We start from the raw sequence: 9,438 nt of genomic DNA, 5'->3' as shown, positions 1-9,438 counted from the left end.
TCGATCCCTCTTGCCAAGATGACATCTGTCTCCGACCGATTGCTCGGTTTGAAGCCCAGCCGAGAAACCCGCTAGTTGGGAAAGGAAGAAATCTTGGGGATGTGGTCCGCCGAGCACAATGCGGCTGTAGTTGTGCCGCCACATCCACCCCATCAATGGCCACCGCAACAAGATCCTCGTGATGTAGAGAAAAAGAAACCGGGAGTCGAAATCCTTAATTCTGGAATTTGGTAGACATGTGGGTGCTCAAGTCACCGAAATTGCCGAGTTACTGATCCGAAATTGCTCGGTTAACGGTGGGTTGGATGAACGGAAATCAAAAGAGGTGTGCTTGACCAAGAGCGGTTCTTCCCATGAAGAACCCGCGTTGCCCAATGCGGAAAATGATTTCTATATTTCGGATGACGACTTTCTATCGTATTTCCAAAACGTATGCAGGGATGTCAGCGCTGTACAGGAAGAAAGTCCTCGATCGAGTAACATCTCTTCTCGATCGAGTGACATGCATGAGGAAAGTGCTCGATCGAGTGAACATTATGCTCGATCGAGTGACAGACAGGAGGATAGTGCTCGATCGAGTGATTTTGTTACTCGATCGAGTGAGGTGCGGAAGGAACTTGGTCGATCGAGTGAGCAATTTGCTCGATTGACTGAATTGGCCATTGATGGGAGCTTTTATTCGTCACTTGGGTTCATATTGGATGACGAGTTTGACGATGATGAGGATTACGGTGAACCTCCCTTATTCACAGCCGAGTCGGATACACTTGAAGCTGCGATTTACGGGATGGATTCCACTGAGGAGGTTGACGAAGAAGCGGCTGAGACGGTAATTGTTCCTAGCACGGATGAGGTAATCCATTCCTTTGTCAGTGATTCCGTAGTTGAGAGCAACCAACCTGAGGTAGTAAACGGTAATTTTATTATTGTCTGTATATTACCTCGTCTGATTCATGCATGTCCTTTTAATGCTTTACCCCCTCCCATGTGGACATATAAGTTAACTAATTTCCACCGTACATGTCATCTCAAAATCGCTAATTTGAATTCAAACCATAATGTATTGACGATTGCTCCCGCGCTCCTTTATTTTGTGGATAAATTTAGGAGCGCCCATAGGAAATTTGTTCGGCTTAAAAAGTTAAACATTTTTATTTCCTATTTTGTTATTCCACTCTGGTGCTACTTACTGTTCTGTGTAGCACATGCGCAGGTTTATGATTTGATGCTGCGCGCCTTGAGCTGTTTTGATCATGATTAATTATAGTGGCTCGAAGAAAAAGAAGGTCGAGCTGGGACCTGACTGAAGCTAGCGCTACCCGGGAGGCAACCCGGCGATTTTATTTTTGCATTTTAATTCATTTCAGTTATAATAAATGGTTTTATACCATAGACTATCTCAGTAAGCTTAATTTTGTTAGTTTGCGGGCTGTTTTCATTGCATTTTGCAGGAATTCATCGAGGACCAGTCGATCGAGTAGTCATTCTACTCGGTCGAGCACCTTAGCTGAGAGATCCTCTCGATCGAACAGATAAACCACTCGATCGACCCCCTGCAGAACTGAAACCACTCGATCGACCTAGTTTCCATTCGATCGAGCAGTTTTTGAGCGCCCATTCATTCGATCGACCACTGTTGGACGGCCATCGAGTGTTTTTGACTTGGATTAGCTTCTCGAGATGGTTTTCCGGGCCTTAGCAACCTCCCATTTCATGGTCGGTTTGGGGAGGTCCCCTTATTCGCGCATTTTGTGAGTTTTCCGCACTTACTCTCTCTTTTTCCTTTAGTTTGCATTTCCTTTCCATGTTTTGGTACAATGGGGGCATTGTACGGTTTGGTTTGGGGAGGTTATGCATTCATATCTGTGTCTGCATCTTGCTTTCATTGCATTTCTGTTATCATGTTTAAATTATGTTTGCATTGTTGTTTATTTTTGTTTAAATGCATAAAATTCTCATAAAAATTGAAAAATTGTTAAAAAATTTCACGTTTATTTTAGCATATAGGTTGAGTCGGAACGGTAGATTTCAATGATGAAATTGCACTGCAACTGTCTTTTTGCTTAAGCCTTGCATTAAACTGTTATCTTTTAGCTTTGTCTTATTGCATATCTACGAGTTAATGTTTAATTTAGCTGAACATATAGACTTGACCTGAAATTTTGGCAACCTACTTATAATTTCTAAGATTTAGAGCCTTATAAACTGGTGTCATTTGTGACCAGTTTCATGTAGGATTGTGAGTAGTATACTCCTTGCATAACATGTTCATCAATTTGCACGTACATGAGATTCAATTGCTTTTTGCCGTCATACATTCGGGTTAGTGGTTGGTGTCACACGCAGGGAGGTGCTTACAAATTCCCTTTCTTTCATTTTTACCCATTTAACTCCACATTAGCCAAATTTGCCAGTTGACCCTTAACTACATCCCAAATTTAGCCTGCCTTGTCGAGCTAGTTTAGATTGTTTTTGCGGTATATGTTTCATTGTATCAAATTTTGGTTCATATCATATTGATTCGGAGTTGGTATTTATTGAAGAAAAGGGAGTTGATGAAAAAAAGACGTGGAAAAAAAAGAAAAAAAAAGAGAATCGAAAAAAGAAATGAAAAATCAAAAAAAAAATGATGTGAAAAAAAGGAAACCGAAAAAAAATCGAAAAGAAAAAAAATGGTTGACGGTTTCTGCTCCTATGTTCTATCTTACATTATTTGAGGAGTGAGTTCAGTTTGGTTTGGTGAGTTTTATGCCAAATGAAGGGCATTGTGCTTAATTCATAATTGCTTAAGAATCGGATGTTGTCATATGGTTCTGTTTAGGTACTAGCTTGATCACCTATACCTCCACATTCCCATAACATGTTTTGCCTTTTCTTACCCATTGCCTCACTTTACCATATTTTTGTAAGCCCTCGGCTGTGACAGGACCTTGTTTGGTTGGAATGTATGTTCGGTAGCTAGAATTGTCTATCATATTAGTTGCATGCATGCTATGTAGGTCGTAGTTTAGGTGAGCAACTATTCCTCTTCCTCTCTTACATATATATTTGTTTACCCTTTGCTTCATGAGAGAAAGAGTGACCCGTGAGAGTCCATTATTTAAGGTCTTGCAAGGTCGACGGTTCAGCTTTATTATAGACATCTTATAACTCGTTTGCATTTGACTGTTTAGCTATAAGTGTTAGTTTGTCTGCATTAAATTGGCTTAAGTGGGCATTTGTAGCTAGCTCTGAGTTATTTTTCCGTTCCATTAGCGTATAGTTTTGAGTTTACTCGGGGACGAGTAAAGGTTTGGTTTGGGGAGATTTGATACGTGCATTTTATATAGTCTTTTTAGCCTATTTTATGCACGTATTTCTATGCTTTTATCGTAGTTTTATGCTACGAAATGCCCCGAATATGCTACTTTGGTGTATTTTGTCCTATTTGCAGGAATAAACCAGGAAGTAGCGAAATCAAGTCATTTACCGTCCATTTTGCATGCATTTGGAGGAAGAGATGATTTGGAGCGGGAAATATTGCTGTCTTGGGATGCGTGAAGGTGTTTCGGGAGCTAAAAGGACAAGTCAAAGTCAAATTAACGAGAATTGTAGTCTTGAAGTCAATTATCACTCGATCAAGTGCTATTCTAGTCGATCGAGTGGCTTTAGGTTGAATAATCAGTCGATCGAGCTCTAGCCTAAGTCGATCGACCAGTTTCTTTATGCCCTTACTCGATCGAACAGTTTCCTTAGTCGATCGAGTGTTTCTGGTTTGAGTTTGCTCGATCGAGTACTTTCTCTACTCGATCGAGTGTACTTTGCTACGGGTTGGGCTTTTTAGTCTAATTTTCCGTCATTAGGTTTAATCCTACCCCTAATTTCTTATAAATAGGAGTTAGGATGTCATTTGTATCCATCTCCTCTTATCCGGAGACACTCTAATTCTCTTTTTCTTCCCCTTGTTACGTTACACTGTTACTTTGTTCTTCAATTTCCGGATTTTTATCTAGTAATTCTTCTTCCCTTTTCTTCTTCCCTTTTAATGTTTATTTGTTATTATTTATTTTATTCTTGTCTCCCCCATTCCCATGAGTAGCTAATTTCCCCTAGTATGTTAGGATTAGGGAAGCCGTGGTAGCAATGCTTTAACTGTATTAAACAGATTAGACCTGCGATAGGAATTGTATTAGGCAATTTAATTGTTATCTGGTCGAATGTATGCATGCAGGAGACCCATAATCCTAGTTAACCCCGACCTAGATCGAAAGATTGGAAGGGAAGGCTTGCTTAGTTACAATAGGGTATTGCAGTGAGGGCGAAAGTTAAGTTGTTTACACTCTAGGGCGGTTTAAGGACCGAAAGGTGATGACCATAGCTCTTCTTATCAATAGTCTAATCGCCTTAATATTCCTGATATAATAGATCTGATAGCTGCCACGGTGGACCGACTCTTAGCATGCTTCTTTCTTTTACTGTTAATTCTTTTCCTTTGCTTTAATTTCTAGTTTAGTTGAATTAATTCAAAACCCCCTGTGACACTTTGACAGACCGAATTAAACAGATAGATAGCAACTTAGCCTCCCTGTGGAGATCGACCCTACTTGCCGCTGACTTCGTTAGCAGTAATCTAGGTATTTTATTTTTGGTGTAGAAACGACCGCATCATAGTCTTCGGGAAATAATTGCGAATAGCAGGACACAGGCGGGAACTGCTGGGAGGAAATCTGCTTAGGTAGATCGTCAATCCTCGTGTCTTGAGAGAGACAGTACGTCCGCTTACTCTCGCTAGAGACACGATCGGGAATGATTCTTCTCGTCATGAGAGGGAAAGTATATCCGCTTACTCTCGCTGGAGACATAATGAAGGTGTGTCGAATTCTGTGAAGGAACAAATGCTCGATGCGACAAGCAAAAGGTCTTGGAAATAAATGATGTGTGACAGTCTGCTGCGGGCTTAGAAATGCGGGCCGGAACGAAAGAAAATCGCCAAACGTACCAAAAGAATGAAATAGCATCGGGGAAGAGGCGCACCAAAGATGGGCCCACAAATAACGAATTCATAACGAATTTTTGAAAATCCGTATGGAGGGAACAAAAGGAAGAGGCGCAACAAGAGTTGCGTCTCTTGGAAGAGGCGCATCGCCTGCTGCGTCTATTCTCCAATTTGGTTTTCCTGCGTAAAAACGCGAAAATCAGGAGGTTTTGTTCATTTCCATTCGAAACACAAATCTCTCATTTCTCTCTCAAATCTTCACCATTTTCGCCAAGGTTTGATTCAAAAGCTTGCATTAATCATGACTAATCGAGGTATGTGTCTCAATCTTGCATTAATCGTCTACATTTGTCCAATTTTGAGCCAAAAATCTAGGGTTTATGACCCTTTTGATCGAAAATTTGGGGCTTTTCCCCCAAACGCATTTGCCTTGTCAAATTGACATTAGAAATGGAGAGTAGGTAATATTAGAAACATAACCATGTATTTGTTTCGAATTTTCATCAAGTTTTGAGCCTTTGAGTGAATTTTGAGACGGTTTTACAGCTAAACCCTAAAGTGCTTCGAAAATAGCCTTAGGATTGCCCATTTGCGACGAAACTTGATATTTGGGATCCTCAAATGATGGGTAAACTTTCTACCATTTCGGAATTTTGGTTTGTGACAGCTTTTCCAGGACACTTTTTTGGGGCATAATCACCATTATAGCGAAATGCTGCCGAAATTTCGACTCGAATCCGGAACTAGGCTTCGAATTAGATTTGACTTGACCCAAATTACCACATGAGTGACCGGGTTGTTGAAAATGGGGCCAAGGATGGCAAGAAAAGAGCGGTTTCAGGGCTTCGAAGGCTCGAAAATCCCTTAACCAAGGCTCGTCGTCACGTGACGCGGCCTAAATTTGCTTTAATGTTGCAGGTGATGAGGCTTCTACTTCTAGGAGGACTCCCATGGAGATAGACGTTTCTACTGTCGAGGAGGCTTTAGAGCAGGCCTTCACTGCTGCGGTGATGGCTGCTGGGGACGAGGCTCACGAGGAGGAGGCCGTTGAGGAGGAGGAGGCTCCGAGACGGGCCAATGTCGGACGAGGAGGTCGCCAGCTGAGAGGGGCTCCTGCGTGGGCTGAGACTTGGGAGAGCAGGCACCTGATGTGGGCTGCAGAGAGTCACCTGTCCTACAGGACGGTAAAGAGTTTGGTAAATAGGAATTCACTACTCATTACTCATCCCCTTTCATTCTTTTATTCGAATTTCTTTCAAACTTCATTCAAAACTAAAGATAGCTTTGTTTTAAATCATAATAGGAGGCCGGGAACATCAGGTCGTTCTCGGGCTACACGACAGCGATGGAGCACTACGAGCGGCTGTCGGCGGAGGAGAGGGCCATGATCGAGCGCAGAGCGTTCGGTCCTTTGGTTCAGGTTTGGAGGGACATCGCGAAGAGGAAGCTGCGGGCTAACCTTAGCCTGGTCCGCGCTTTCTTGGACCGATTCTGGGACACGACTTCCACGTTTCACATGCCTTTTGGTGAGGTGGGAGTCACTTTGGAGGATTACGACATGATTTCTGGTCTGCCGTGTGGGACCGAGGAGGTGGTGTGGCCGGAGACTGCCATGAGGGCGGACTCGGCCGAGGCGAGGAGATTGATCGGCTGGAACTTGTCGCCGAAGGTGTTCTGATCTGCCGGGTTTGATACCCGATTCTTACGTTCGAGACTACTTTGCGGGGAAGACCCGGCGCCGGGTGACGATTGACGGGAGGGAGACGGCTCCTCCTCCTTGTCTGACACCGAGCAGCAGAGCTGCCCGTGGCTTTGGTGGTTCCTGTCTTCGATTTACCTCGGAGACAAGGGCGAGAGGCTGTCGACAAAGCTTCTCCCCTTCCTTTCTGACCTGAGTTCCCTAGGACGTTGGGACTGGGTCACTGCTGGTTTTGCGGTCCTCATCCGCTTCATGAGGGCCAAGGTTCGTCCGGAGTTGATGGAGAAGGGGACTTCTCCTGGCGCTGTTGGACCTGGACTACTGCTGGAGGTACGAACCTACCTTTAGATCAAAGTAAATTCCTTTCTTTATCAAATCATGAAAGATCGTCATTGATTATTTTGTTTTACAGGCGTGGGTGTACTCCTACTTCCCGAGCCTCGTGCCCAAGAGGACGGAGCCGCTGGAGAGGGCCTATCCCGTGGTGAGGGATTGGGTGATGTGCCGGACGAAGAGCAAACGTTCTTCTCACAACGTCTACCGGCGGGACGTGAACGCTCTTCAGCTGAGCAGCGTGAGTATCTCATTTATATTCACTTGTTTCTTGCTTTTAGTTGATCATAGGAATGATCCTTGTTTTATTTTGTCACAGTGGGTGCCCCGACCTTGGGCGGAGTACGCTGGAGCGCTTCCTTTCGTGGCTGAGGTCCTCCGGCCTAGGAGCTAGAGCCGACTGCTGTTGAGGACGTCGATGGGTCCTGTGTGGTACCTGGGCGAGCGTTTGGCTAGCCAGTTCTCGCGGGACGTGCTGACGGTTCCCGTCGATCCTCCCAGGACGATGTTCAGGGAGCCTTCTGAGGCTGAGAGGGAGGCAGACTTGGCTGGTGCCAGTGGTGACGACCTTCTTCTCCTTGGCGAGGACTACTCGGCGTTCCTTTACGGGAGGTTGGCGTACTGGCCAGTAGTGGTGAGTGTCTTTTATTTTTCTTTTTGATTTGATTTTTTTGAGAACGATGAAGGATCATCGATTGATGAGAACCATTTGTCTTTGTAGGAGGTTGAGGCGGCGGGCATCGAGCCCCCAGAGTACCCCGAGACCCTCGAGTACACTGACGCGACTGGGAGGACGACGATCTCCGAGCTGCGTGACTTTGACGTAGCCGTGACGGATGCTGGCCTGGATGACTGGCAGCATCTGATTCGGAGGGTGAGCCTCTAACTTGTATAACCTTTGTGTAAGAACACATTTGATTGAGTTTGTTCAATTGTTGAGAATGTCTTTTTGAGAATGCAGGTTGCGCCGTCTCGGTTTGTGGCGTTGTGGAGGGTGGCCAACCGGCTGCGAGCTACTGCCGTCGAGGCACTTATTGGCAGTCGAGGTCGTCAGGTATGAACCTTACGCCTATTTCATTTTTGAATTTTGATTTTCCAATTTTGGTCGAATCGATTGACATGAGCCAATTTATTGTTTACAGGGTGACCGCGGGTTGGAGCGAGAGTTGGCCCAGTCCCGGGAGGAGATGGCTCGCTTGTTGAGGGAGCTCGAGGTTTGGGACGCCGAGATCGCCGTTCTTGTGGCGAGAGTTGGAGGGCGCCCAGCAGTAGTTTTGTGTAGCTTTTTGTCGTATTTTGCACATTTGTACATTGATTTTGAACGCACATTTTTTGGACTTTGTTTGGGGCTCGAGCCCCCAGTTTGTACATTTCCTCCGTTTGGTATGTACGATGGCCTGAGTGCCTTTGCTGCTGGGTTGTGTTACTTGTATCTGCAGGTTAGTTTCGAACAGGTTTGGTAGATGACGGTTTACGCCGTCATGCTGCCGAAAATTACATAGAAAACATGCAAAACATACATTTGTATATACATATGGCTTTGATTAGCGCAAAATGAGAGACTCGAGAGAATGCAAAAATTTTGCCGAAAATGACCGGACGGTAGGGAGGGTTACCCCCTAAAAAAAAGAAAAAAGGAAATTTATAAGTTAGAAATGTAGAAATGAAATTGAGAAATTTAATATATACATGTTGAGCTTCGCTAAAAACGAATTAAACTGAAAATTAGTTCCTAAAAACGAAAATGGAATTTATAAAAAAATGAAAATGAAATTTATTTCCTAAAAACAGAATGTGCACATGTGGTAAAATGGCGAAATGTCGATGTCGTCTCGAAATGCGTGCCCGTGGAATTAGGAAACTTGAAACATGGTAATATTCCCGTATTTACCAAAATAATAACCCGTAGGAATAGGAAATTAGTCGTCATGGAATTAGGAAAGATCCAACGCGGAAAATCACAGAAGTGAAGTTGAGGAAGAGGCGCAGCATGAGCTGCGTCCCTTTGAAGAGGCGCAGCAGGTGCTGCGCCTGTTCCCAAGCTGTCCTATTTTGACGGATTTTTGGAAACAACAATTAGTATAAATAGAAACGTCGATAGAGCTTTTATTCGCACAAATCTTCCGTCTCGTCTTCGTCTATTTACATAAAATTCTCAAGACAAAAAATTTCATCATGAATACTTTGGAGATCCGCTTGAAGGAATGGACCAATGAATTTTCAAATATGGAGAAGCACGATATGGGTTCTTATAATTTTGGGTCGTTGTTGAGTTTGAAACTCGTCAAGGTTGTGAAACCGTTCTTGGATGCTTGCCTTGACTACTGGGACCCGAACTATCATGTTTTTGCGTTCCCTCGGGGTGATATTTGCCCCTTTCCTGAAGAAATTGCTGCTATTGGTGGATGGGACCCCGAACATTTGCCTGCTA

This window comes from Silene latifolia, chromosome 11 (genome assembly GCF_048544455.1).
Source record: "Silene latifolia isolate original U9 population chromosome 11, ASM4854445v1, whole genome shotgun sequence".
In the NCBI taxonomy this organism is placed as follows: Eukaryota; Viridiplantae; Streptophyta; class Magnoliopsida; order Caryophyllales; family Caryophyllaceae; genus Silene; species Silene latifolia.
Note: the sequence above shows the minus strand (reverse complement) of the source record.